Here is a 27,015-nt window from a genome sequence, read left to right on the forward strand (position 1 = left end):
CTGCACTCTCCGGGCGGCTTCCAGGAACACCCACGTGAACCAGCCCCTCTAAATCTAGTCCAGGCACTGCAGGGCGTAGTAATAGCAAGAGAGCCACCTGACTGTGATTGCCTAGCAGTGCTAAGACCCAGTATACATCCGCATGTTGGCCTGAGGAAGGCGCCAGCTCTGCCAGCAGTGGTTATGCAGTGCTGCAGAGACACCGCTAGGCTGAGGCGCCTCCTAGCGGCCCTTTCCTCAATCCCATTATCGCAGCAGCAGCAAATCTCGTGAGAACACACCCCAGTGGCTTTACATAATGCAGCAGCCCTTTGAACACCGCTTTCCCGCGGGCTTCTCTCGGCCTTCTTTAGGCCCGAGGGGATCAAATGGAAAATATTAAGCTGGTTGAACCAGGAGCTCCGCCGCATCCTCCCGCTCAACTCTGCTCTCTGTCGGACAATGAGTCCCTTTATGCTAATGGTGTGCCTACGTCACATCCGATCTTTCTCGGACGCCATTTTGACCAGGGCAGGTTCTGCTGCGAGTGTATTGTCTTGAGAGAGAAAGAAAGCGCAATTTTTTTTTTTTAAGAAACATAGTATTTTTTAAACTAAGTTTGTGAAGTGAAAGAAAAAAAAAACTGGTCGGCGGCGAGCCGTCCTCCCCCGGCGTGACCTCACTCGGACCGCCCTCCTCTCGCCGGCTCTGCGAGCGGCACACTCGCGGCGCGTTACCTTTTTTTTTTAACTCCCCTTTCTCCCCCTCTTCCCCTCCCCCTTCGCGTCTCCTCAAACTCCGGCGAGCTCCCTCTTTCGGCTCTGGATTTTTTTGTTTAATTTTTTTTTTAATTGTTCCTCCCCCCTTCTCCACCGATGGTGAGAAGTAGTAGTGGCGGCGGCGGCGCTTCGGACCGCCGGTGAGGACGGAGGAGGAGGACGGGGGAGGGCCGAGAGAGGTCGCCTTTTGTCTCCGCTTCCTTTTCACGGGGGGGATCTCGCGCGCCGGATTTTTTTTTTCTCTCTCTCTCCCTCCTCCTCCTCATCATCACCCCCACGCCATCATCATCCTCCTCACCCCCCCCCTCCGGCGAGAGTCTCGCGCCGGCCCTCCAGACGTTCGCAGACGGGGTTGAGACCGCGCGCGCCGCCGCCGCCATTCGGCCGTCCCCTGCGTCTCCCCGTTTCCCGGGAAAAGCCCGCGAGACCGATTTCCCGGCGGGAGGTAGGGGGGGCGGACCCGATCCGTGGTTGCCACCATTCTAACCAGCTCCGGTGGTGGTGGCTGCCGCTGCAGCGTGACCCGGGAAAAACCTTTCCACGCTCGATCACGGTGACCAAAGCCAGGTAGGTCCCGGCCGCTGCTTGCTGCCTAATAGTTTTTGCATCTCCATCCCCGCCCCCCCCCCCCCAGTAGGCACGTGAGTGGTTTCTAAATTTTAATTGATCAAGTAGTGTAAAATTAAGGATGCTACTGATGATAACTGCTAACTAAAGAAGAATAATAAGCGCAGAGCCGCTTTGGAATGAAAGGGTAGGTACCGGGTGACTTCCCGTCTGCACTGTTCTGCATGGCTACTGGCTTCCGTCCTCTGGGCCCTTGTTGCATCCAGGCTGCAGTCTCGAGGAAGATTCACCGGTACAAGGGCTGCTGTCGGTGGAGACTGGAAGTAAGAGCGATCTGGATTAGTTCTGTCCTTGCAGTAGCGTTTGCGGGAATTGGGCAGTTTTTGGTGGATTTAAAGGCATTTTCTGCTCCCCCTCCCCCCCCCCAAGTGGATTAGATTGATTTTGGTTAAGCGGCCACTAAGGTGAAAGTTTTTGGGTTTTGACAGTTGAGTTTATAAGCAATCCCCCACCCGTTTTAAAAATACCGGCTCTCAGTATTGGTTGTTGCGGGGTTGGTCTTCAGAGACGCCAATAGGGTCGTCCTAATGACAAGTCTAGATAACTGTTATTACTAGCGTTAATGAATGCATTGCAGTATCTTGAAAATACATCTTTATCTGTTTTGCTGGAAGAGGCACGATTGTTTGTACCCCTTCTGAAGCCCAATATAAACAATGCCGAGGAGTTTGGTTAATAGGCGGGTGTATATACCACGCAGAACGAGTTATGTATCCATGATCCTAGAGACACGTGATTCAGTGCTGCCAGACAAAGCAAGGGTATAATAAGAAAAAAAATCTTTTTGTATTTACAGTAGTCATTCGCTTCCCAATATTTTAGTTTAATGTCTGTGATATAAAGTGATTGCATGAGGGTATCTTAAAAACACATTTTTTATATTTGTATTTTAATTTGGTTTTGTTCTAGTTTGACATGCTATAGAATACCAGCAAGCCCCCACCCAAAATGCACCGTTGCCAAGTCCTGTGTAATATACTCTCTTTGGTCAGTAGGGGGCGCATTTTGTACACTGGGTAAGGCTGCAGGGGGAGGGGGGAAGGGCCCTCCTAGATGCATTAAAAAAAAAAGTTGCCACACAGCGCCTTCTACCGACCAAGTAAAAATAAAACATCAGTTTTTCACAGCTGTGTTGCCAGCAGCATGCTTCAAGGGTAGGGAAAAGCAGTGCTGTAGAAATATTTCTTAATTTCACTTATTGACATAGTAATACACTTATAGGAAGCAAATTCAAGGAGCATTACTTTCCTGGACAATACTTAGTTAAGTTTCCCTGAGCTAGCATCATGTTTTTTTCTCAAAGCACACTGAAGTTAGCAGTGTGCTATAGATACATATATAGATATACATACAGGCCTTAACATTCTCAAAATCTAGGAGCAACTGACACCTCTCTTGCTTCTCCATCCTCATCTTTCCAACATTGTCCCCACTGAAGGTGGTTGGTTGGGGGGGGGGGGGGGAATCTCAGCAATAGCTCTTTTAGTATCTGGCTAACTAAAGGGCTCTCTTCCTATTTTGTCAGTGGGCAAAGAAACTTTAGTAAATCGGTTTTGTACAGTGCATCTGCAAATCACTGGCAAAAGCCAGTAGTCTCTCCAAAGCTTCCTGTCACAGTGTGGGTCCCCGAACCAGTCTCTCGCGCACCCCCCCCCCCCTTCTGTGGACTTCACCCAGTCTCTGTCAATGCCATATACTTGCCCCCCCCCCCCCCCCCCCCCCCCAGACACTCACTCAATTGCATGTACCCATAAGTATTGTCACACTGGGACAGACCAAAGGTCCATCAAGCCCAGCTTCCTGTTTCCAACAGTGGCCAATCCAGGTCACAGATACCTGGCAAGATCCCAAAAAAGTTCAATACATTTTCTGCTGCTTATCCCAGAAATAAGCAGTGGCTTTTCCCCAAGTCAGTTTAATAATGGGCTATGGATTTTTCCGTTAGGAAGCCAGCCAAACCTTTTTTTTAAACCCCGCTAAGCTAACAGCCTTTACCACATTCTCTGGCAACGAGTTCCAGAGTTTAATTACATGTTGAGTGAAGTAAAATGTTCTCCAATTTGTTTTATATTTACTATGTAGCTTTATCACATGCCTCCTAGTATTTTTGGAAAGAGTAAACATTTCAGGTCTACCTGTTCCACTCCACTTGTTATTTTATAGACCTCTGTCATATCTCCCCTCAACCGTCTTTTCTCCAAGCTGAAGAGCCCTAGCTGTCCCATTCCCTTTATCATTTTCGTTGCCCTTCTCTATACGTTTTCTAATTCCACTATATCTTTTTTGAGGTTTGGTGACCAGAATTGAACACAGCATTTGAGGTGCGGTCACATCATGGATCGATACAAAGGCACTATAACGTCCGCATTTTTGTTTTCCATTCCTTTCATAATAATACCTAACATTCTAATTGCTTTCTTAACCACCGCCGCACACTGAGCAGAGGGTTTTATTGTATCATTGACGACGCCTAGACCCTTTCTTGGTCAGTGACTCCTAACGTGGAACCTTGCATTATGTAGCTATAATTTGGATTCCGCTTTCCCACATGCATTACTTTGCACTTGCTCACATTAAACGTCGTCTGCCATTTAGACGCCCAGTCTCGTAATTTTTCACAATCCTCTTGCAATTTAACAACTTTGAATAACTTTGTGTTGATAACAAATTTAATTACCTCACTAGTTATTCCCATATCTAGATCATTTATACTACTACTTAGCATAAATATGTTAAAAAGCAGCGGTCCCAGCACGGACCCCTGGGGAACCCCACTATCTACCCTTCTCCATTGAGAATACTGACCATTAAACCCTACTCTCTGTTTTCTATCTTTTAACCAGTTTTTAATCCACAATACCTTCTAATCCCATGACTTTCCAATTTTCTCTGGAGTCTTTCATGAGGTACTTTGTGAAACGCCTTTTGAAAATCCAGATACACATTATCAACTGGCTCACCTTTATCCACATGTTTGTTCACCCCTTCCCCATCCCCCAGCCTTCACCTAGACTCTCTCTCAGTTGCATATACCCATCCCCCATCCTTCACCCAGACTCTCGCATATACCAGCTCCCCAACCTTCACTCACTATCTCGCTCGTATATACCAGCCTTTACCCAATCTGTCTCCCGCTGGCATATACCAGCCCCCCCTAGCCTTTACCCAGTCTCTCATTCACTTATACCCATCCCCCCAGTTTTCACCCAGTCTCTTGCTCACTTGCAGACATCTGCCCCCCCAGCCTCTCTCTCCTCATCCTTCACCCACTCTTTCTCTCAACCCCCTAACTCAGCCTTCACTCTCGCTGTCTCTCAACCCCCCTTCTCAGCCTTCACCCACACTTTCTCTCTCAAACCCCCTGCCTCTCAGCCTTCATCCACGCTCTCTCTCTCTCAAACTCCCTGCCCCTCAGCCTTCATCCGCTCTCTCAAACTCTCTGCCTATCAGCTTTCATCTGCTCTCTCTCAAACTCCCTGCCCCTCAGCCTTCATCCGCTCTCTGTCAAACACTCTGCCCCTCAGTCTTCATCCGCTCTCTCAAACTCTCTGCCCCTTAGCCTTCATCCGCTCTCTCTCTCAAACTCCCTGCCCCTCAGCCTTTTTATATATATATATATATATATATATATATATATATGGCAAGTGACCATACTCACTTGCAAATGCGCAGTACAGACTTCCCTCTCTGTCCCGCCCTCGCGTCATGACGTCAGAGGGCGGAACAGAGAGGGAAACGGAGTCGAATTGTCGGACGCCGCCTGGAAAGGAACATCGCGCGAAACAACCTCCATCCCCGCCGCCGCTCCCGCCCCCCTCCGTATTGGGCCCCCTGCACTGACCTGACAGCGCCTCTCACCTCCGTGTGGAAGCGCTGCAGGTCAGAGGTGAGAGGCGCTGTCAGGTCAGTGCAGGGGGCCCGGCACGGAGGGGGGAGGGAGCGGCGGCGATGAGGGTAGCTGGACATGGGAGGGCAGGGGGGAGAGACCATGTTTGCTGGACTTGGGGTGAGAGCAGGGCACAGAGGAGGGTTGCTGGGGAGGGGGGGAGGCCAAGGGAAAGAGGAGGGTCGCTGGATATGGGGGGGGGGGGAGGATCGGTGGACGGGGTGAGGCCAGGGGAGAGAGGAGGGCTGCAATACTCACCCGTTTTTATGGGCTTAACGGCTAGTATATATATAAAGAAATTACTGGGCCCAATCAACTGTCAACTGCTTTGATGGGTCTGTCGTGGAAATAAATGATATCAGATATATACCTTGCAGCCAGTTTATCTGTCGATAAACATAAGCTTTTACTATTGCAACTTGTAGTGGCATCTGCTTCACAAACTTACATAGGTGTCTTGAGTATTAGCCTATGGCCACGTGTTTTTTGGACAATTTGTTTATAATTATGTGCCTGATTGGGGTTTATTTTTTGGGGGGGGGGGGGGGTTGCTGTTGTAAGTATTCTTGACAACTGTAAGGTGAAAACCTATTTGAAATAAAGCACTTAATTTAAAATCTGTGCATGGCTTTTAAACAAGAAGCACAACAATTTGTTTGCATCCTGGTATATTCTTCTAATCTAAACCAATTCTGGGGAAATTAAAAACATTTTTTTTTAATGTATCAAAGATTTTTCTTTCGTGCTCTGTATACAGATCTATGATAAATGAGACAAGAAGAGCCTTACTAAAGGGCAAATGCAGAAAGCTACTGCGGGCCTAACCACAGGTTGTGTGCTGAGCAATACAGAGAGGGATTGTTCGCAGGTATTAACTCAGGTGGAATACATGGCTGCACATTGTGTTAATGAGGCCATTGAGTATTCTGTGGCCAATGTGACGCTGACTTTTAAAAAGGGTTCCAGGGGTGATCCAGGAAATTATAGACCAGTAAGCCTGACTAAAAATTATGGAACACATAGACAAACATGGTTTAATGGGACAGCATGGGTTCAGCTAAGGGAAGGTCTTGCCTCACCAATTTGATTCATTTCTATGAAGGTGTAAACGTGGCTAAAGGTGAGATGGTTGATGTAGTGTATCTGGATTTTTAGAAAGCTTTTGAGAGTACTCCTGAGGGAATTGAAAAGTCATGGGATTGGAGGCAACATCCGGTGGATTAGGAATTGGTTATTGGATAGCAAACAGAGGGTAAGGGTAAATGGGCCATTTTTCTCATTGGAAGAGAGTGAATAGTGGAGTGCAGCAGGGATCAGTACTGGGACTGGTGCTATTTAACATATTTATAAATGATGATCTGGAAACCAGAACAATGAGTGAGATGATTTAAATTTGCAGATGACGCAAAACTAAAGTTGTCAAAACACATGTGGATTGTGAAAATTGCAGGAAACTGGAAGACTGGGCATCCAAATGGCAGATGAAATTTAATGTGGACAAAATCAAAGTGATGCACATTGGGAAGAATAATCTGAATCATAGTTACCTAATTCTAAGGTCCACTTTAGGAGTCAGCATTCAAAGATCTAGGTGTCATTGTAGACAATACATTTAGATCTGCACAGTGTGCTGCGGTGGCCAAAAAAATACACAGGATGTTAGGAATTATCAGGAAAGGGATGCAAAATAACACCAAGAGTATTATAATGCTCTATGGTGTGACCTTACCTTGAGTATTGAATTCAGTTCTGGTCGCAGTTTCTTAAAAAAGATGTATCAGAATTAGAAAAGGTTCAAAGAAGAGCAACCAAAATGATTATGGAGATAGGGTGCCTCCCATATGAGGAAAGGCTAAAAAGGTTAGGGCTCTTCAGCTTGGAAAAAAGAAGAGGGGAGATATGATTGAGGTGTGTAAAATCTTGAGTGGTGTACAATGGGTAGAAGTGAATTGATTTTTCACTCTTTCAAAAAGTACAAAGACCAGGGGTCACTTAATGAAATTAATAGGAGGAAATATTTTTCACAAAGATTAATTAAGCTCTGGAACTTGCTGACGGAGGATGTGGTAACAGCAGTTAGCGTATCTGGGTTTTTAAAAAGTTTGGACAAGTTCCTGGAGGAAAATTCTATAGTCTTGTTATTAAGATGGGCATGGGGGAAGCCACTTCTTGCCCCAGAATTGGTAGCATGGAATGTTGCTACTAATTGGGTTTCTGCCAGGTACTTGTGTCCTGGATTGGCCACTGTTAGAAACAGGATACTGGGCTAAATGGACCATTGGCCTGACCCAGTATGGCTATTATGTTCTTAAACAAGGGCATTTAACATGCAGTTACAGCAGGAAGTCTTTCTCCAGGTCCAGGGCAGCATAAAAGGGTTCACAGAAAGGATTAGTACCAGTTCTGGTTATGTAACCAGAAAGAAGCTCCTGCAAGTTTCAGAGACAGGTAGGAGGTAACAGACATTCATGTCTTCACAAAACTAAAAGTGAAAGCACAGATTGCCACCTATTTTGCACCTAAGTATGAGCCTCGCCAAAAATTTATGTTGAATTGTTTTTTGTGGGGCTCCTATTTAGGTGCAGAACAGGCGCTGATGTGTGCTGACACTTTCAATTTTGTGTTTGGACATGCGCTCAAGAAGCCACACTTACTGCAAAACATGTGTGCACATATCTCCCTCACCCATTGGCATTTTATGCACGGGAAACTTGTGGGTATTCTTTTTTTTTTTTTTTTTTTTTTGCATGGAGTGGTATTAGGCTCGCAGTAAAAAACCATGTGCTCAAATGTCCACGTGCAGCTCTACTGTGAGCATTTCTGCATTAACTCCTAAGTGTTTGTTCCCCATAGATGTAGCATCTGGGCAGCATCAAGGAACACATTTCAGAAGATAGTGAAATAGTCCTTAGTGAAGAATTTTGTAGTAGCTACATAGAAACTTCATATTGGACATAGAAACTTCTAAATCAGAAGCTCTGATCTTAGAACTATATTTAAACTTTAGTATTGGTCCAGTAAATGATATGAAATCCACAAAGAATAGCTTCTATCCGCCTAAGTCAGTCATTATATCAGTTGATTGTTTATTTAACAATATGTTTTTGATTGTTTACTTAAAAATGCACATCTTGCACTTTTCTCACAGCTCAGTGGTACTGCTGTATGCTGCCACGTGGAGGGTTCTGAGTTCAGCTAGCAACTCAAGTTCTATACTTCCCAAGTCAGAAGGGGCATTGCAGGGGTAACATACTAGGCCTGTGGGGAGGAGGAAGTTAGTCATGCAGTAATGACATCTAAGGGCAGGAGTCCAGAAGGAGCTCTGATGCGTTGCCCTGGCTTGAGTATTATCATTGCAATGACCAGTCTGGGGGTTCTCTCAACCAGTCCTCTGTGTACAACCAGCCAGTCAGGTTTTCAGGACACCCACAATGACTATGCATGCACTACATCCCTTGTATGTATATTTATTTCATTCATATTCATTGTGGGTTTCCTGAGGACTGGGTTTTTGAGAACCAGTGGTCTGCACTACGTTTGGAGCCTAGGAGATTTCAGAGAGGAAATTTTACCTTGGTAGTGGTAATGCGTGGCTCAGGGCATTAGATCTATGATTTGAATCGGAAGGCGCAGGAGGTAAACTTACCAGGTCACTTTAGCTATCTGACCCAAGGTTATAGTTATTGCTAATTTTATCTCTATATAAATCAAGTATGTTTATATTAAATCAATCAGTCCTATCAAACTAAAAAGCAAGACATTCTTGGTTCCTTTTGGCTGGCATTTGATCAGATTTTATTTAAGAAATAAATGCTTCTTTATAGTTGAGGTGAAAGAAGTGAGCATACTGCACTTTCTTGTGAAGGATGTTCATATAGTTGGAAAACACCAGAAGTTTGCACAAAACTTTAATTGGTTTAGTCCAAGTGTGTCCCTCTTATTGACATGTGGGAACCTTGTTCTTAAGGACAGACTACCTCATTACCACTGAATAGCTCTTTACACTTATCCTACTTTTCTTTCTTACCCTTTTTGCTCCTTTGAATGCACTCAAGATTTTACAGCAATCTCTGCTATGTAGAGATCTACACTGAGGGCAGAGATGCAGAAAGGCTCATGTCAGAGCCATGTACGGATATGTCTGGGTGTGTGGCTTCTCCTGCAATTGCATGCAAATTTTATGTGCTGAAAACCTGGGGCAAATGTGGGAGAACACATGCACACAGGGTTTTGCGGAAAGCACGACTTCTTGTGCACATATATGCCGACAGTTTTTTTTTTTTTTTTTATATCAGTGTTTGGTTCTTTTGCACCTAAACTTTTTGTGAGGCTTCTTATAATTAGGATCAGAAGAGCAAACACTGATGTATGGTTCAAGTTCTGATTTGTTCCATCACGCATACATTTGTTACTTGCAGGGGCTTCCTTCTGGTTGCAAAAAAAAAAAAAAAAGGCAAAACCAGCAGTTAAATTTGAAAGATCAGAAATCCTCACCACAAAAACTTATATGCCATCCTAGGCCCTAGCAATAAAAATTATTGTGGTGTACCTGCATCCAAATAGGAGAATTGTACTCTCTGCATGGCACAGAATACCTAAATTAGCTCCTCAGCATACATTTTAATACAGCTCTGTTATGCACAGGTGTTAACTTGCGCTAAAAGTCCTCTCAGCATTGCTCAGCACATACAACCTAAGGTAACCCTGTGGCTAAGTCTGCAGTTGCCTTCTGAATCGGCCCTAAATTTGCAGAGATCTAATGTGCATTACATTAGAAGACAGGTAAGGGAACTTTCATACGTTTTTGCATATACTAAACGCCATGTTTAAACAAGAAATATTAGGAGGCAATATTTTCTCACTCAAAGAATAGTTAAGCTGTGGAACTCACTGCTGGAGGAGCAGTTAGCTCTGGAACTTGCTGCTGGAGGATGTGGTAACAGCAGTTAACGTATCTAGGTTTAAAAAAATGTTTGAACAAGTTCGTGTAGGAAAAGTCCATAGTCTGTTTTCGAGATGGACATGGAGAAGCCACTGCATGCCCTGGGATTGGTAGCATGGAATGTTGCTACTAATTGGGTTTGTGCCAGGTACTTGTGACCTGGATTGGCCACTGTTGGGAGTAGAATACTGAGTTAGATGGACCATTGGTCTGACCCAGTATGGCTATTTTTATGTTCTTATGTACTACTACGTATCGTTTAATAGCGCTACTAAACATATGCAGCATGTGGGTGGGCCATTATGTTGTCCAACTTGATTCCAAGTTAAATAATACTGTAAGTCTATGTGCTTTGAAAATGAGCACCTATTACCATTTTTCATCATGGAACACAAAACCTCTGTATTATTAATTGGCATATATACAATCCATATAGTACATGATTCTTCGATATGTGCCCTTTGCAACTGAGAGTCCAATGCAGAATGTTGTGTGTTGATGGATGCGTGCACAACTCCTAATACAAATGTAGGATATGTTTTTTGTTTTGCAAATGCAGTAAGCTAATCATTCAAATTTTGAAGCACACAGAATGTGCACAAGGTTCTGTGCTGAGGGAAGCTAGAACTACACATGCCCAAGGGAAACAAGTGTTGGCACACATCTGTGCTTGCACTGGAATATTATTCTATGGGTAAACAGCAGCATCATATTTTGCGCACACAAAATTTTGAAAATGCCAATATTTATGTGTAGAGGAACATTCCAGCCCATGCACAGATGACATTTTTTTTGTGTGTGTGTTTTTGCTCAGACCTGTGCTCGGAACTATCACCTCCTGTTCTTGTCTTAAAAAGTAATGGGTACTGTAATGCTTGCAGCAAAAGGTAGAAACAAGCATTAAACCCTGAAACAGTACTGCAGAAAGACTAACCCTACACCTCATCTGACATGGAGTTAAAGACCTGCCTTGTGCTCAGCTTTAGTCTTCCACTCACTTTTGCATTGGGGCTGAATAGTGAATAGCTTTAGATTGTAAGCTCTTTTGAGCAGGGACTGTCTTTTCTTCGTGTTCAATTGTAAAGCGCTGCGTACGACTGGTAGCGCTATGGAAATGATTTATAGTAGTAGTAGCTTGATTAACATTCATTGATTAACATTCTTTTTAATGTATTGTGCAGTGGTGTCCTACATGTGGGCTCACGCAGAGTATCTTCTGTTCAAACCACTTCTCTACATTGTGTACCTGCAAAATTGCATGCAGAAGTTGGTGTGGGGTTAGCATCGGCGGTCCCTAGGTGATTAAGTAAGTTTACAATGGAATAGATTATTTTCAAAGTGCTGAGCATAGCAGTAGTTTTAGAATAATCTCCTGAAAAGCATTATGATTCAGTATAAAAGCTAACCTCACAAAGTGGCAGGGATAAAGTATCAGGATGATCCAAAGTGGTGAAAAAAATGTCTGTTCCTTAGCATCCCTCCAGACTGGTCCAGGAACTGACTGATGGGTTATGCACGTCTTCCAGCAGGTGAAGACTGAGAACGCTGACTCTAGAGAGCCGATAAGAGCCCTTGCCATCTAGCCCTAGCTTCAGTATTCTCAGTCTCCAGCAGGTGGAGGGAGGTGAGCCCTTCAGTCTCTTTGGTCTTTTCTGTATCCTTTTCTAGCTTTGCTATTAAAAAAAAAAACAAAGACTGCGTTTGCTCCCTCTGTACCCCGCTGTGTTTGGCTTCAAGTGACTGGTTGTGGTGCACACTTCAGCCTTGAGGTGTTACACCCGGGGGGGGGGTCCGGGTCCCTCCCCCATTATCCCTCCTGTGGTCTCCCAACAATTTCATTTACTATTTAGGCTGGGGAGAGCTCAATCTCTGGCAGGAAAGCATTGTAGCTTAAGGAGAGGCAGCCGAGAACAAAAAAAAAAAAAAAGCAGTATTTCTTTGGTGTAATTCGGCATTGAACGACAGAGCTCTTGTGTTGCGATTCAAGGGGAAACTTCCCTTGTTTTAGGAATCAGCGATCATTCTTTGTTTAAAAAAAAAAAAAAAAGTAAGAGATGAACAGAGCCACGGAGCTGCACTATGGCTGAGAAGCTGCGCCATTGCTCAGTTTGTCAGCATCTGGAGGTGGGAGCCTCCGGCATTTGCAAGTATTGTACCGCCCTCTTTGCCAGGTGAGGACCCTTCAGTTATTAATATTTTTTGCATAGAGGACCTACAAGAGCTCATTTCGTTAGTAGCTGACACTTTGCATTTTGAAGAGGATCAGTCTGCAGTTCTAGAGGTACGCAAGTTAGTTTTGCTGGTTAAAGGCATTAGGCATCCTGGAAAAACCTTTCCCATTCTCAGTGGGATGCCCCGGATTCTTCTTTTTGGCTGGCTAGGTCCGTGGTTTGCTGTTATCCTGTTCCTGATGCAGACAAATCTCTTCTCAAGGTGCCCATGGTGGATGCAGTGCGGTCCCAGTGGATGGTGGTACTGCCCTTCGGGACATTCAGGATTGCAGGGTGGAAGCTCTCTTAAAGAGTAGTTTTGACGTCTCATCCCTGGCCGTGCAGGCAGCTATTTGTGGCTTGTTGGTGGCTAGAGCTTGTTTTCGGTGGGCCGAATGGGTCTTGGATAGGTGTTCTGATGACTTGGCTTCTATTGACTCCGAGGTTGCAAAAATTGAGATGGGCTCGGCCTTTTTGGTGGATGCTTTGTATGATTTGTTGAGGGCTTCTTTAAAGACCATGGTGCTAGGTGTTGCCACTCTTTGGTTGAGAGGTTGGTCTGCGGATGTGGCTTCAAGTCTGAGTAAGTTTCCTTTTCGAGGTGCTTTTTTGTTTGGGGACGAGTTGATCAAGCTGGTCCTTAGATTGGGAGATACCAAGGTTCCTCATCTTCCGGAAGATTGTCCTAGAGCCCCTTTGCTTGCTTCTGCTCTTGGGCAAGGGCGAGATTTCCACCGGTTTCGTTCGGGCAGAGGTCTTCTGCAACAGTTTTGTTTTTTTCCAGAGGAACCAGTCCTTTCGAGGGTCGCAGAGGTAGAGACTCCAGCTCTTCTTTCCAGTCCCAGGCCCATCCAGCTCAATGAAGGTGTGGGGGCATCTCCTCTGATTCTGGTGGGAGCTCATTTAGCTCTATTTTATCAGAGGTGGGCCCAGATTACCACAGATCAGTGGGTATTGGAGGTTATTCAAGATGGGTATGGCTTAGAATTTGCTCGGCCTCTCTCCGACGCCTTTCTAGAGTCTCCCTGTCGGTCTCGTCTGAAGGCGGGAGCGGTCAGGGACACTCTGTTAACACTTCTTGCTTCGGGCCATTTGCCCGGTCCCTCTGTCAGAAATCTGTCAAGGCCGTTATTCCATTTACTTTCTAGTTCCAAAGAAGGAAGGTTCCTTTTGCCCAATTTTAGATCTCAAGGCGGTCAGTCATATGTTCAAGGTCTCCAGTTTTTGGATCGAGACCCTTTGCTCGGTGATCGTAGCAGTCAGGCCGGGAGAGTTTTTAACGGCTCTAGATTTGACGGAGGCCTAACTGCACATTCCGATTCAGCAGGGGCATCAGCGATTCCTCCGTTTTGCGGTCCTGAATCAGCACTTTCAGTTTCGAGCACTTCCGTTCGGTCTTGCCACTGCTCCACGTACTTTCACCAAAGTCTTGGTAGTGGTTGCAGCGGCTCTCAGGAGGGAATCTTGATTCACCCTTATCTAGAAGACTGGTTCATTTGAGCGAAGTTATACGAGGAGAGTCTACAGGTCACAGATCGAGTGGTTCAGTTCCTGTAGTCAACGTAGCCAAGAGTCGTCTAGTGCCTTCCCAAACCCTGGAGTACTTAGGGGTGGTGTTCGACACAGCGCAGGATCGGATTTTTCTTACTCCGATCAGAATTCGCAAGCTACAGGGTCAGATTCAAGCCTTATTGTGCAGCCATGTACCCTGCACCCAAGATAATCTGCAGGTTTTGGGCTTGATGGCAGCAGCGATAGAGGTGGTGCCTAGGGCCAGAGCACATATGAGACTTCTTCAGTCGTATCTTCTGTACCGGTGGTCTCCTCAGACTGATTCGTAGCAGGTGAGGTTGCCTCTGCGGATGCCGGAGCGCAGCAGTTTGTTTTGGTGGCTGAGGACGTCCAGTTTGTCCAAGGGCAAGCCGCTGGATCAGCCCCAGTGGATGATGATAACTACGGATGCCAGGGGCTGGGGTGCTCACTGCCTGGGACAGTCAAGGTCTCTGGAGGATGCATCCTTATCGATCTCTTGGAAACCATGGTGATTTGTCTAGCTCTACAGGCATGTTCTTCCCTGATAGAAGGCAAGTCAGAAAATGCGACGGTGGTATAAGTCGGCTGGGAGGAACAAGGAGCCAGCGGTTACATCTGGAGACGTCAAGACTCATGTCATGGGCGGAAGCGCATCTGTCCGCTCTCAAGAATAGAAAACGTTCAGACAGATTTTCTCAGTCGTCACGCTCTACACCCAGGAGAATGGGCTCTAGGACCGAAGGCCTTTCAAGTGATAGTGGATCTGTGGGGGTTGCCAGTCATGGACCTCTTAGCCACTCATCTCAACGCCAAAGTATGTTGCTTTTTCAGTTGCGGGAGGATCCGCGAGCGGACGGAGTGGATTATCATCTGCATCTGTGGCTGGCGGGTCTTCTCTATGTGTTTCCTCCGTGGCCTCTACTGGGAAGGCTTATCCAGCGAATCGAGGTGCACAGAAGATTGGTGATACTGGTAGCTCCGAATTGGCCTTGCAGACCATGGTAAGCGGATCTTGTGCGCCTTCGAGCCACTCCTTCCCTCCATCTTCCGGAGGATCCTGGCCTTCTTGTTCAGGGGTCGATTCTTCATCCAGACCCAGCTCGGTTTTGTCTTACGGCCTAGCTATTGAGCGGGCGCAGTTGACGCGGGCTACTCTTTGAAAGTCATTTCCTCCATGCTTCGTTCTTGTCGGTCAACGTCTCTGAATTACATTAGGATTTGGTGAATTTTTGAGGCGTGGTGCACTGATCAGAGCATTTCTCCTTTCAGGGCCTCACTGTCGAAGTTGTTTGACTTCATAGCATGGCTTTGATAAGGGCTTGGCTCTTGCTTCCCTTAAAGTTCAAGTCGTGGCTTTGTCTTGCTTTCGGGAACGAATTCAGGGCAGGTCCTTAGCTAGCCTTCTGGGTGTTTCTCGTTTTTTTAAAAGGGGGTAAGCCTCTGGCCTCCTCCTCTGTATATTTTTCCGACTTGGGATCTTAATATGGTTCTGTCAGTTCTTACCTGGTCTCCCTTTGAGCCTTTATCATCTTGTGCTCTTAAGGACTTGACACTCAAGACTGTGTTTTTGGTAGCCATTGCCTCGGCTAGATGCGTGTCGGAGTTACAGGCCCTTTCCTGTAGGTCACCATTTTTGGAGTTTTCTAAGGAGCATGTGGTGTTATGTCCTGTAACCTTCCTTCCTTCCTAAGGTCATATCCTGTTTTCATGTTTCTCAGTCGGTGGTGTTACTGGTCTTAGGTTCTTCCTCGGGTTTGGAAGACCAGCATAGGCTCCGGACTCTTGATGTTGAGAGTTCTTAAGCACCATCTAAAGGTTATGGAAGAATTAAGGCATTTGGACTGTCTTTTTCTCTATATCGGAGAATCTCATAAGGGGTTGGCGGCTTCGATCGAAAGAAAGAGGTATCTGAGTAGCTGATCACAAGAACACATTCTTCCATACTATTTACAATGAAGTGGGCGGGCCTGGACCATTCCGGAGGGACTAAAGGAAAGCAAGCAGGTAAGATCTAATTTCTCTTTCCTGAGCGTCCCTCCAAACTGGTCCAGGAACTGACTGATGGGAAGTAACAAGCAGTGTTTTCAAGGGAGGGACACCAGCAATCCTGCCGTGAGAACCCATGCCCCAAAAACCGCATCATGACAACACCTTATGTCCAATCTGTAATGCTTCGAGAACAAATGCAAAGAAGACCACATCACCGCCTTTCTTTCTTTCCTTCCTTAGGTTCACTTGTGCAATTTAGTGGGAGGTTGGTTTTCTTTTCCTATTTTGGAGTTCACTATAAAAGCTGAAATTTATATTAACAGTAGTCAAAATTTATATAGTTACCTAGTAATAAAACTTACCTAAAAAAAAAATCAACTTTTCTCATATCTTATATGTCATTCATCCAGTGGTGTGCTGGTAAATTTTTAACAGGCTCTCTCCCCAGTCCACCGCTGCACTGCCTCCCTCAAATTGCAGAGCTGGCTATACCCAGGTAGAGAGCCGTGGGGGGCGGGGGGATGCATTACTCTCTCCAGGCAAAAATCTAATTCATGTTTAATGTGGGATAAAATGCTATAAATAAGTAAATAGATTAAAAACTCTGAACATTGAGCACCTGATTCTCATAACATGATGTCTGTTTTAGAAGCCCTCTACTAGGAGAAAAAAAAATCTCTGCACCAATATAGCAGGGTTAGGGTGTCCCTATAACGGATGATAGCTTCTGCAAGTACCGCAGAGACTGAACCCGTTCCAATTCCACTCCCAGCAGCCCACACACACAGCGAACCACAGAGCACGCACTGCGGAACGGTCCCTTATCTTACCCCAATACAGACAAGCCAGCAGTCAGAGAAGAATAGCTCACACAGCCAAGCGCCACCGCCGATCAGCTGCAGCCTGCACCACACATCGGGCAAGCCGTGCACTGAGGAGGACCCTGGGTCTGGGCCCCGCTTGAGCACTATAAATAAAGAACTCGTCAACCTGATTTGTCCAGCATGGCAAGCTGATGCCGGTTTGCAGTACCGGCTGAGGGATTTGAGGACCAACTTGGCACGTGACAGCGATTCCCTAGGGAGTGAGTAGTCATTACCCTACCTGCGCCTGTGGGGGGAGAGCAAAAGCAGCTCCCGGTGTGGGATCTGCAGGGCTACTGCTGTTTCCCATGCCGGAGCTCCGCTGTACTGCCCAACTCCATGGAGCGTTGTGCTCCTTCCCGACTTGTTTCACGCCTGAGGACCCCATCTTTCCTGCCGCAGCACATGGCAAGGCTGAAGTGCCAGCGCTCCATGGGGGCCCGATTCGCCTGCGATTCCAGTAGTTTTATATGCAGACCTTTCAGAAGATGTGACTGGGGAACTGGGGTGCATCGCTCCCAGTTTCTTCATATTTGGTAGTTAAGGGATTCTGAGAAGGAGGCCTGGGGCAGTTTGCAGACTCCTGTGAGATTCCTTGGGTCTCACACAGCTTTGAGCCTCCCGCAGCTTCCCAAGGGCAAGGTCGGAGCCCAGTAGACCCGTGTGGCTGTTCTGTGGCAGCAAGAGCCTTAAGCTGCAGCTTGGAAAGTACTGACTATCTGAAAGTCTTCTGGTGGACATGCCTGTGCCTCGCTGGGTGATTTATGGTTTGGATGCACCCTCTTACAGTTGCACTAAGAATATTTCTGGACCCTCCTCGAGGAGGTTCAGGGTGTGTGTATATCATTAATGGAGGGGAGAAAGGGATCAGGATTAGGGATCCTACTCTAGGTTTTTCACTCTTTCCCTTTCTCAGAACATGGCAGTACAGATGGGGTTTAGCTAGTCAGATTCAGTTCAGTTGACTCTGTTTCTGTGAGAAATGTTACATTTTGAGGCTAGAGCACTCCTCTCAGGTTTCTGTCGGTCTCCATGGTAATCCTGCACTCTGTGTTGCCCTGGTGGCATTTGCCCTGTGTGCACTGTTTACATCAAATTAAATTTGCGGACGGCACAGTTACTCAAAGTTGTTAAATTATGAGAGGATTGTGAAAAATTACAAGAGAACCTTACGAGACTGGAAGACTGGGCATCTAAATGGCAGATGATGTTTAATGTGAGCAAATGCAAAGTAATGCATGTGGAAAAGAGGAACCCAAACTATAGCTACGTAATGCAAGGTTCCATGTTAAGAGTCACCGACCAAAGAAAGGAATCTCGGCAGTGTCATTGATGATACGTTGAAACCCTCGGCTCAATGTGCCGCGGCAGCCAAGAAAGCAAATAGAATGTTAGGAATTATTAAGAAAGGAATGGAAAACAAAACTGAGAATGTTATGCCTTTGTGTCGCTCCATGGTGCGACCGCACCTCAAATATTGTGTGCAGTTGTAGTCACTGCATCTCAAAAAAGGTATAGTGGCATTATAAAAGGTACAGAGAAGGGTGACGAAAATGATAGAGGATGGGATGACTTCCCTTTGAGGAAAGGCTAAAGTCTAGGGCTCTTCAGCTTGAAGAAGAGATGACTGAAGGGAGATATATTAGAGGTATATAAAATACCAAGTGGAGTAGAACAAGTAGATGTGAATTCCTTGTTTACTCTTTCCGAAAATACTAGGACTAAGGGACATGCAAAGAAGCTACTAAGTAGAAAATTTAAAACAAATTGGAGAAAATATTTCTTCACTCAACATGTAATTAAACTCTGGAATTCATTGCCAGACAATGTGATAAACACAGCTTAGCAGGGTTTAAAAAAGGTTTGGATAATTTCCCAAAAGAAAAGTCCATAAGCCATTGTTAGGATTGACTTTGGAAAATCCACTGCATATTCTAGGATAAGCTGCATAAAATCTGTTTTACTGTTCTGGGATCTTTCCAGGTACTTGTGACTTGGGTTGGCCACTGTTGGAAACAGGATGCTGTGCTTGATGGACCTTCTGTTCCAGCATGGCAATTCTTATGTTCTTACTAAATAAATGTGAAGAGTCAAATTACAACTGTTACAGTTTCCAGCAATATGGATCTCCTGTGATATTGCTGTATCCTGGAGTATACAGGGTAGCGAGTGCCACCTGTGGTGCTATGCTTGCTTGATGCAGGAGCGCGAGTGCCACTCTGGTGTTTTATGTTGCCTGCTGTTCATTGCAGCTGCAGTGGTTGATGGGGCATGGGTGTGTTGCAAAAAGGGACCTTCCGCTACTTTGGCAGATGCATATTGGATCTTTCCAGGGAGCACGGCCAGCTAATACCGGTGAGTTCACTGGTAAAACTCAATTTTCTCTACATCCGTCTGCTGGTAGGAGGGGATTACACCCACATGTGCAGAATAATATAGCTGACTAAAGGAAAGAAAATTATCAGGTAAGACCTAATTTCTCTCTGGAGGTGATACGGGTGGACTCTGTGGCCTTTCTGGCCAATGTCCTATTTGATTTGATATGCACCTCCTTTTGATCGGTGGCTTTTGCTGTGGTGGGCCAGATGTAGTTGCGGCTGTGTCATTGGGCTGCAAACTCGTGATGTCACTGGAAAAGATCAGTTTCTCTACCTTCATCTACTGGTAGATGAAAATAACCCAATAGTTTCACAATGGTACAGCCAGACTAAAGGAAGGAAAATGAACAGATATGACTAAATTTCACCTTTTACAGGCATTTAATGTTTGTATGGATTATAAGTTTTGCTTCATTCTTGTGCAAAAATACGATTATGCTGATAACTGTTGTTCTTTTCCTGTGGCTAATTCAAACTTGACATCTTGGGGTGGCTTTAAATTTATGGAATAGCCTCCCAAGCAAAGGATAATGAAGTTAATCATTTTGAATTTTCGGAAAAAGTCAAATCTTGGTTCTTTCCAGTGGGCTGATTTTATCAAGAATATTTGGGGTAGTTTATTTTTAGGGGAGGGACTGGACTGTTGATTTGCTGAAATTGGTAGAATATGGATAGATGCTGGTGCTGCTGACTTTTTTTTTTTTCCTGCACATGCGCCAGGCCCTTGCTTTCGGTTTACTAGCATGCATAAAATTTGAATGCAATTTTCTTTGTGCGTTGGAGAGAGAGGCTTCTGTGCTTTTCTTACACGGGGTGGGGGGGGGGGGGGGGAGGTTTGCACATTGGCATTAGTACCTCATCTTTGAGCATCAGAGCCTAGGTTAGGAAGCACAGCTTTATTCAGTCCTATATATGTTTTATAAGAAATTATTTAGCACTATAAACAGTAATTGTTCTTCTCTAATGTTTTTAATTAAATTCAGGTTGAAAAGATTCAAGTTGGTCTAACACTGGAGGAGAAGGATTGAAATGGAGTTTTGTTACCTATAAACTCCCTCCTTCTCTAAGTCCCTATCTCTTTTAATATGATCTCTGGACATGCTGTTTACATAGTTTTCCTGTACTACTTGCATACCTGAAAGCTATCAAAGTAGTGTACCTTTAGATACAGTTATTTTTTCCTAAGTTTCCATCTGAAGCAATGGAGGGTTGAATGATGTACTCATATCACAAGGAGCTGCAGTAGAATTTGAACCAGGTTCCCCTGGCTCTCAGGTTGCACCTCTAACCATTAGGGGCCCTTATCTTCCAAAATCAAGACTTTGTCAGGGTGATTTTTATGTATCCCTGATGTAGGCTTTGCTGGCGTGGAGGAGTAGCCTAGAAGATCTTTGTGAACTGGGTTTGATTCCCACTGCAGCTCCTTATGATTCTGGGCGAGTCACTTAACCCTCCATTGCCCCAGGTACAAAATAAGTACTTGTATATAATACTAGTTGTCCCCGCTGGCATTACTCAGCGATAGGTTAGTACTTCGTAATTGAGAAACGCAAGGTTTATTTGTGTGTAATAACACTATTTAAGTATGTATTTTTAACCCGGTTGTAATCGTTCTTATATTTTGTTGTCCAATGCGAGAAATGAAACAAAGAATAGGCATAGATATATTTTTATTTCTACAAACAGAAATAGAACACACAGGAGTAGATAAATATTAAATATGTTTAATATAATTTCTAGTAAATTCTCATTCAAGCATATTTTGCTAAACATTTTTTGTTTTTCGATTTGGAGCGTGTACGTATAAAGGCTTACTTGAGCCAACTCGTGAAGAGGCGACATATAGTTGGCCATGTGAACAAACGTGGGTTTTGTAAGTTGACACCTGTGACTTTTAAAATTTGACCTTGAGCCTTATTTATTGACATTACAAAGGCTAGTTGAACTGGACACTTCAGTCCTTTGAACTGTATCTGATAGATGGAATAAGAGGAATTTTAGGTATAAAAAGATGTGGCATTAAAGTTTTAAGAGCGAAACGTGCCATTGCATAGCTTTGGAGCATTTAGATTTCATAGCGGTATGATTGGAGAACCAATTTTTAAGTGTAGTTGATGTTGTTGCATTTCTAGTGGATGCAGTGAATTTAGAAATTTAACTGGATAATTTACAATGTCAATAGTATCTTGCAATGTGTCAGTGGACAAATACTTTTTAGTTTCACCTGGTAGCATTTCTCGTTTGTTGTTCATTTCATTGACATTTAAGTTTTTCGGAGCTAAAAGTATATTCCATATCATCAAGCTGATCAATCCATAGACTGGTGGGTTGTGTCCATCTACCAGCAGGTGGAGATAGAGAGCAAACTTTTGCCTCCCTATATGTGGTCATGTGCTGCCGGAAACTCCCCAGTATGTTCTCTATCTCAGCAGGTGGTGGTCACACACAGCAGCAGCTCTGGCTAGGCCTCCAAGCCTAATTTTTAGGTTTTGTTGAGTGCCTGGGGTTGAGGGCTCTTTTGAGCAAGTGCAAACCTGGTGGTGCCAGGTCCCTCCTTTTCTCCCCCCTCCCGCTGGCTCCGTTAAAAAAAAAAAAAAAAATTTTTAAACGTCCTTAAAGGCGTTTATTTCGACGTTTATTTAAACGTTCATTGCAGCTACTCACTGGGACACCAGTTCGTTACAGCTCGGAGCGGACAGCAGGTAATTTTTACCTTTTTATAGCGGGCAGGGGGTTCCCCGATTCTTCTCCTCGTGGCATATGGCGTCGGAGGGCGAGGGCGCAAAGGGTCGCTCCCCGGATCGCTTGAGCGCTTCTAGAGGGGATGCGGGGGTCTTACAGCCTGATTCGCCCTTGTTGGGTGACAGTTTCGTGACCGATGAATGTCCCGGTCCTTCCTCCGGCGTGGCGGTTTTTCCCGCCATAAACGCCCATCCCCCGCTCCTCGCCTCCGCCATCTTGGCCGGCCACGCGGCTCGGACGGCTTCTTCGTGGGCCGCCCTTGAGGTTGGAGACATTAATGCCATGAACGCCCTTAATTTGGGCGACGGCACAAAAGCGGCTAAAGTTAAGCGCCGTTCTTCCCGCGCGGCTCCTTCGCGGAGTGTCGCACCGGACGCCATTTTGGATGCGCAGCATGTCTCTCCCCCGCTCTTGCGAGCGCCGGTTGAGGGTGCGTCTAGGGCTGTTGCCCAGGCTGCGGAAGTACACAGTCTGGGGGGTTTCTCCCCCGAGTTTGTTTTGCTGCTGCATCAGGCTTTCCTCATGCAAAACGCTGCCCCTGCTCCCTCGTCTGGTAAAGAGGTTGAGGTTCCCAGAGGTAAACGCCCTCGGGTTGATTCCCAGGCCTTGGAGGACTTTGTCTCCTCCGATGTAGATGAGGGCAGCGTGTCTGAGGTCTCCCAACGGTCCTTTGCGGATTCCTTGGAGGAGACGGATCCCCGCTCGGATGGAGCGGATGACCCCTCTGCAGCGCGGCTTTTTAGCCCAGAGGATTTGCCCAACCTGTTGTTACAGGCCATGGACACTTTGAAGATTTCCTCTCCGGAGGACGTCTCTCCCTCAGCCCCTGTTGGCTCTGCCATTATGCTGGGGACGAAGCGCTCGCCTAGAACCTTCCACGTGCATGATGCCATGCACACCTTAATTTCGGCTCAATGGGATGTCCCGGAAGCGAGCCTTAAAGTGGCTAGGGCTATGTCCCGCCTCTATCCTTTGGCTGTGAGTGAACGTGAGGCCTATCTGTGGCCTACCGTGGATTCTTTAATCACTGCGGTGACTAAGAAAACGGCGTTGCCGGTGGAAGGTGGCACGGCCCTAAAGGACACCCAAGACAGAAGATTGGAGGCGGCCTTAAGGTTGTCCTTTGAGGCGGCTGCTTTAAGTTTGCAGGCCTCAGTTTGCGGCTCCTATGTGGCCAGGGCGTGCCTGACTATGGTGCAGCGGGCTTCCCCATCGGATCATTCCTTGAGGGCTGATTGGCCGGCCCTGGAATCGGGCTTAGCCTATTTGGCAGACTTGCTGTATGATGTCTTGAGGGCCTCAGCTAAAGGCATGGCTCAGACAATCTCTGCGCGGCGGTGGCTTTGGCTGAAACATTGGTCTGCTGACCACGCCTCTAAATCCCGCCTGGCTAGATTGCCTTTTAAAGGCAAGCTGCTCTTTGGGGTCGAGCTGGACAAAATCGTGACCGATCTCGGCACGTCTAAGGGCAAGAAATTACTAGAGGTCAGGGCTCGGGCTAGTACTCGTCCCGGTACCTCCAGAGGACGGTTGCAGGAAGCCCGTCGGTACCGCCCGGGCAAGTCGGGTTCCTCTGCCCCCTCTTCCTTCAAGAGGAATTTCTCCCCCAAGCAGCATTCCTTTCGCAGAGACCGCCGTCCCGGAGGTGCTTCCTCCGGTCCTCCCCCAGGGTCTCGTACCCAATGATGGGGCCTTGGTCCACACCCCAGTGCAGATTGGAGGACGGCTGTCCTCATTTCTGGGCGAGTGGACCACAATAACTTCAGACGCGTGGGTGCTGGAAGTCATCAGAGACGGCTACAAGCTAGAGTTCTGCCGACCCTTAAAAGACGGGTTTGTACTCTCTCCCTGCAAGTCTCCGGTCAAAGCTATGGCAGTGCAGCAAACCTTGGACAATCTGATCCGCCTGGGCGCGGTCGTTCCTGTGCCAGAAAGTCAGCTTGGCAAGGGACGTTACTCCATTTACTTTGTGGTACCAAAGAAAGTAGGTTCTGTCCGGCCTATCCTCGACCTCAAAGGGGTCAATCGGGCCTTGAAAGTGCGGCACTTTCGCATGGAGACTCTCCGCTCTGTTATAGCGGCAGTGAAGGCAGGAGAGTTCTTGGCTTCCTTGGACATCAAGGAAGCGTACCTGCATATTCCCATCTGGCCTCCTCATCAACGCTTCCTGCGTTTTGCAGTCCTGGGACGACACTTCCAGTTCAGAGCCCTCCCGTTCGGGTTGGCTACTGCTCCGCGGACCTTTTCCAAAGTAATGGTGGTCATCGCGGCCTTCCTACGAAAGGAAGGGATACAAGTCCATCCTTATCTGGACGACTGGTTGATCCGAGCCCCCTCTTATGCAGAGTGCGGCAAAGCTGTGGACCGGGTAGTTGCTCTTTTGAGCTCCCTGGGATGGATCATCAACTGGGAGAAGAGCCAGCTGCGCCCGACTCAGTCCCTGGAGTACCTGGGAGTTCGATTCGACACCCAAGTGGGCAGAGTGTTCCTGCCAGACAATCGGATTGTCAAACTTCAGGCTCAGGTGGACCAGTTCCTGGGAGCCTCTCCTCTTCGGGCTTGGGACTATGTGCAGCTGTTGGGCTCTATGACGGCCACGATGGAAGTAGTGCCCTGGGCCAGGGCTCATATGAGACCACTTCAACACTCCTTGCTGCAGCGCTGGACTCCGATGTCGGAGGATTATGCTGTGCGACTTCCCTTGGACCCAGCAGTGCGCAAGGCGCTGAGCTGGTGGATGCAGACAGACAAATTGTCTGCGGGAATGCCTCTGGTGACCCCAGAGTGGATTGTCGTCACGACGGACGCCTCTTTGTCGGGCTGGGGAGCCCACTGCTTGGGAAGGACAGCGCAGGGGCTCTGGTCTCCTGCAGAGGCAAAGTGGTCTATCAACCTCCTGGAACTCAGAGCCATTCGGTTGGCGCTTTTGGAGTTCATCCCGGTACTGGTGTGGAAGCCTGTACGGGTCCTGTCGGACAATGCCACGGCTGTGGCCTATGTCAACCGCCAGGGAGGTACCAAGAGCGCCCCTCTAGCCAAGGAGGCTATGTATCTTTGCCAGTGGGCGGAAGCGAACCTGGAGCAGCTTTCAGCGGCCCACATTGCCGGAGTCATGAATGTCAAGGCGGACTTTCTCAGTCGCCATACCTTGGAGCCCGGAGAGTGGCAGCTATCTGCTCAGGCGTTCTTGGACATCACGAAGCGCTGGGGCCAGCCGAGCCTAGATCTGATGGCGTCATCGGCCAATTGCCAAGTGCCGCGCTTCTTCAGCAGAGGACGGGACCCTCGATCCCTGGGAGTAGATGCTCTTCTCCAACAGTGGCCGACGCAAGAGCTCCTCTATGTGTTCCCGCCCTGGCCCATGTTGGGCAGGGTGCTAGACCGGGTGGCAAAGCATCCCGGCAGGGTAATCCTGGTGGGTCCGGATTGGCCCCGGCGTCCCTGGTATGCGGACTTGATCAGGCTCTCAGTGGACGATCCTCTGCGACTGCCAGTGGAACAGAGCCTGTTACATCAGGGTCCCGTGGTGATGGAGGATCCCTCCCCCTTTGGTCTTACGGCCTGGCTATTGAGCGGCAGCGTCTGAGGAAGAAGGGCTTCTCAGACAAGGTCATCGCCACTATGCTGAGAGCGAGGAAGCGCTCTACTTCTACTGCTTACGCCAGGGTTTGGCGTATCTTTGCAGCGTGGTGTGAAGCAGGCTCACTTTCTCCCTTCACTGCTCCAATTTCTTCAGTGTTGGCGTTCCTGCAAGAAGGTCTGGAGAAAGGCCTGTCGCTCAGTTCCCTTAAAGTCCAGGTAGCGGCTCTGGCTTGCTTCAGGGGCCGCCTGAAGGGTGCTTCCCTGGCTTCACAGCCAGATGTGGTGCGCTTTCTCAAGGGAGTTAATCACCTGCGCCCTCCTCTGCACTCAGTGGTGCCTGCGTGGAATCTCAACCTGGTGCTAAGAGCATTGCAGAAGCCGCCTTTTGAACCCTTGTCGAGGGCATCTCTGAAAGACCTGACGTTGAAAGCAGTCTTTTTGGTGGCTATCACTTCAGCCAGAAGAGTTTCTGAGCTCCAGGCGCTCTCATGTCGAGAGCCTTTTCTGCAGTTCACTGAGGCAGGAGTGACTATTCGCACAGTGCCTTCCTTTTTGCCCAAGATTGTTTCTCGCTTCCATGTGAATCAGCAGCTCTGTCTCCCTTCCTTTCGTAGGGAGGACTACCCAGAGGAGTACTCTGCTCTTAAATATCTGGATGTGAGACGAGTCATCATCAGATACTTGGAAGTGACCAATGATTTCCGGAAATCGGATCATCTGTTTGTCCTGTTTGCAGGTCCTCGTAAGGGTCTGCAGGCTGCTAAGCCTACAGTGGCAAGATGGGTCAAGGAAGCCATTGCAGCGGCTTATGTGGCCGCAGGGAAGGTGCCGCCTATCCAGCTGAAGGCTCACTCCACGAGAGCTCAGGCGGCCTCGATGGCAGAGGCCGGATCCGTCTCCTTGGAAGAGATATGCAAGGCGGCAACTTGGGCTTCGGCTCATACATTCTCCAAGCATTACCGGTTGACTGTGGCTGCACGGGCGGAGGCCCGGTTTGGAGCTTCAGTGTTGAGGTCAGGGATTTCTATGTCCCGCCCTGGGTGAGTACTGCTTCGGTACATCCCACCAGTCTATGGATTGATCAGCTTGATGATATGGAAGGTAAAATTATGTATAATCATACCTGATAATTTTCTTTCCATTAATCATAGCTGATCAATCCATAGCCCCTCCCAGATATCTGTACTGTTTTTATTCTGGTTGCATTTCAGGTTCAAGTTTAGTCTTCAGTTACTTCAGAAAGACTTCGTGTTCAAGTTCTTCCTTCACTTGGATTCTTCAAGAGTTGAGACGAGTTTGTGTTACAGTGAGCTGCTGCATTCCTCTCCCCTCCGTTTTACGGGGCTGGATTGAGATTTAGATTCTGCCGGCACTCCCTCCCGCTTCGTGCGGCTGTAGGGCAGCTTTGTACCCCTCCCGCTTCGGCGGTGTTAGGGTCAGTCAGCTCCTCCCGCGGTTGCAGGATAAGCCAGATCCCCCCGCATCGGCGGGTGTGGTGTCCCTCC

At 47.2% G+C, this 27,015-nt stretch overlaps 1 protein-coding gene across 3 annotated transcripts in view; it reads left to right on the forward strand.

The window, feature by feature from the left end:
- The first annotated feature begins 482 nt into the window (after nt 1-482).
- ADNP (activity dependent neuroprotector homeobox) overlaps nt 483-27,015 on the forward strand; it is a 74,823-nt gene continuing 48,290 nt past the window's right edge. For 2 of the 3 annotated variants that reach the window (XM_030211460.1, XM_030211462.1), the window contains exon 1: nt 483-1,325. The gene's annotated coding sequence lies outside the window, so the exon portion shown is untranslated. Of the gene's footprint in view, nt 1,326-1,482; nt 1,513-27,015 lie in introns of those variants that run through there. The other variant, XM_030211461.1, reaches the window with a different exon arrangement.

The sequence above is a fragment of the Microcaecilia unicolor genome, chromosome 8, assembly GCF_901765095.1.
Source record: "Microcaecilia unicolor chromosome 8, aMicUni1.1, whole genome shotgun sequence".
Taxonomy (NCBI): Eukaryota; Metazoa; Chordata; class Amphibia; order Gymnophiona; family Siphonopidae; genus Microcaecilia; species Microcaecilia unicolor.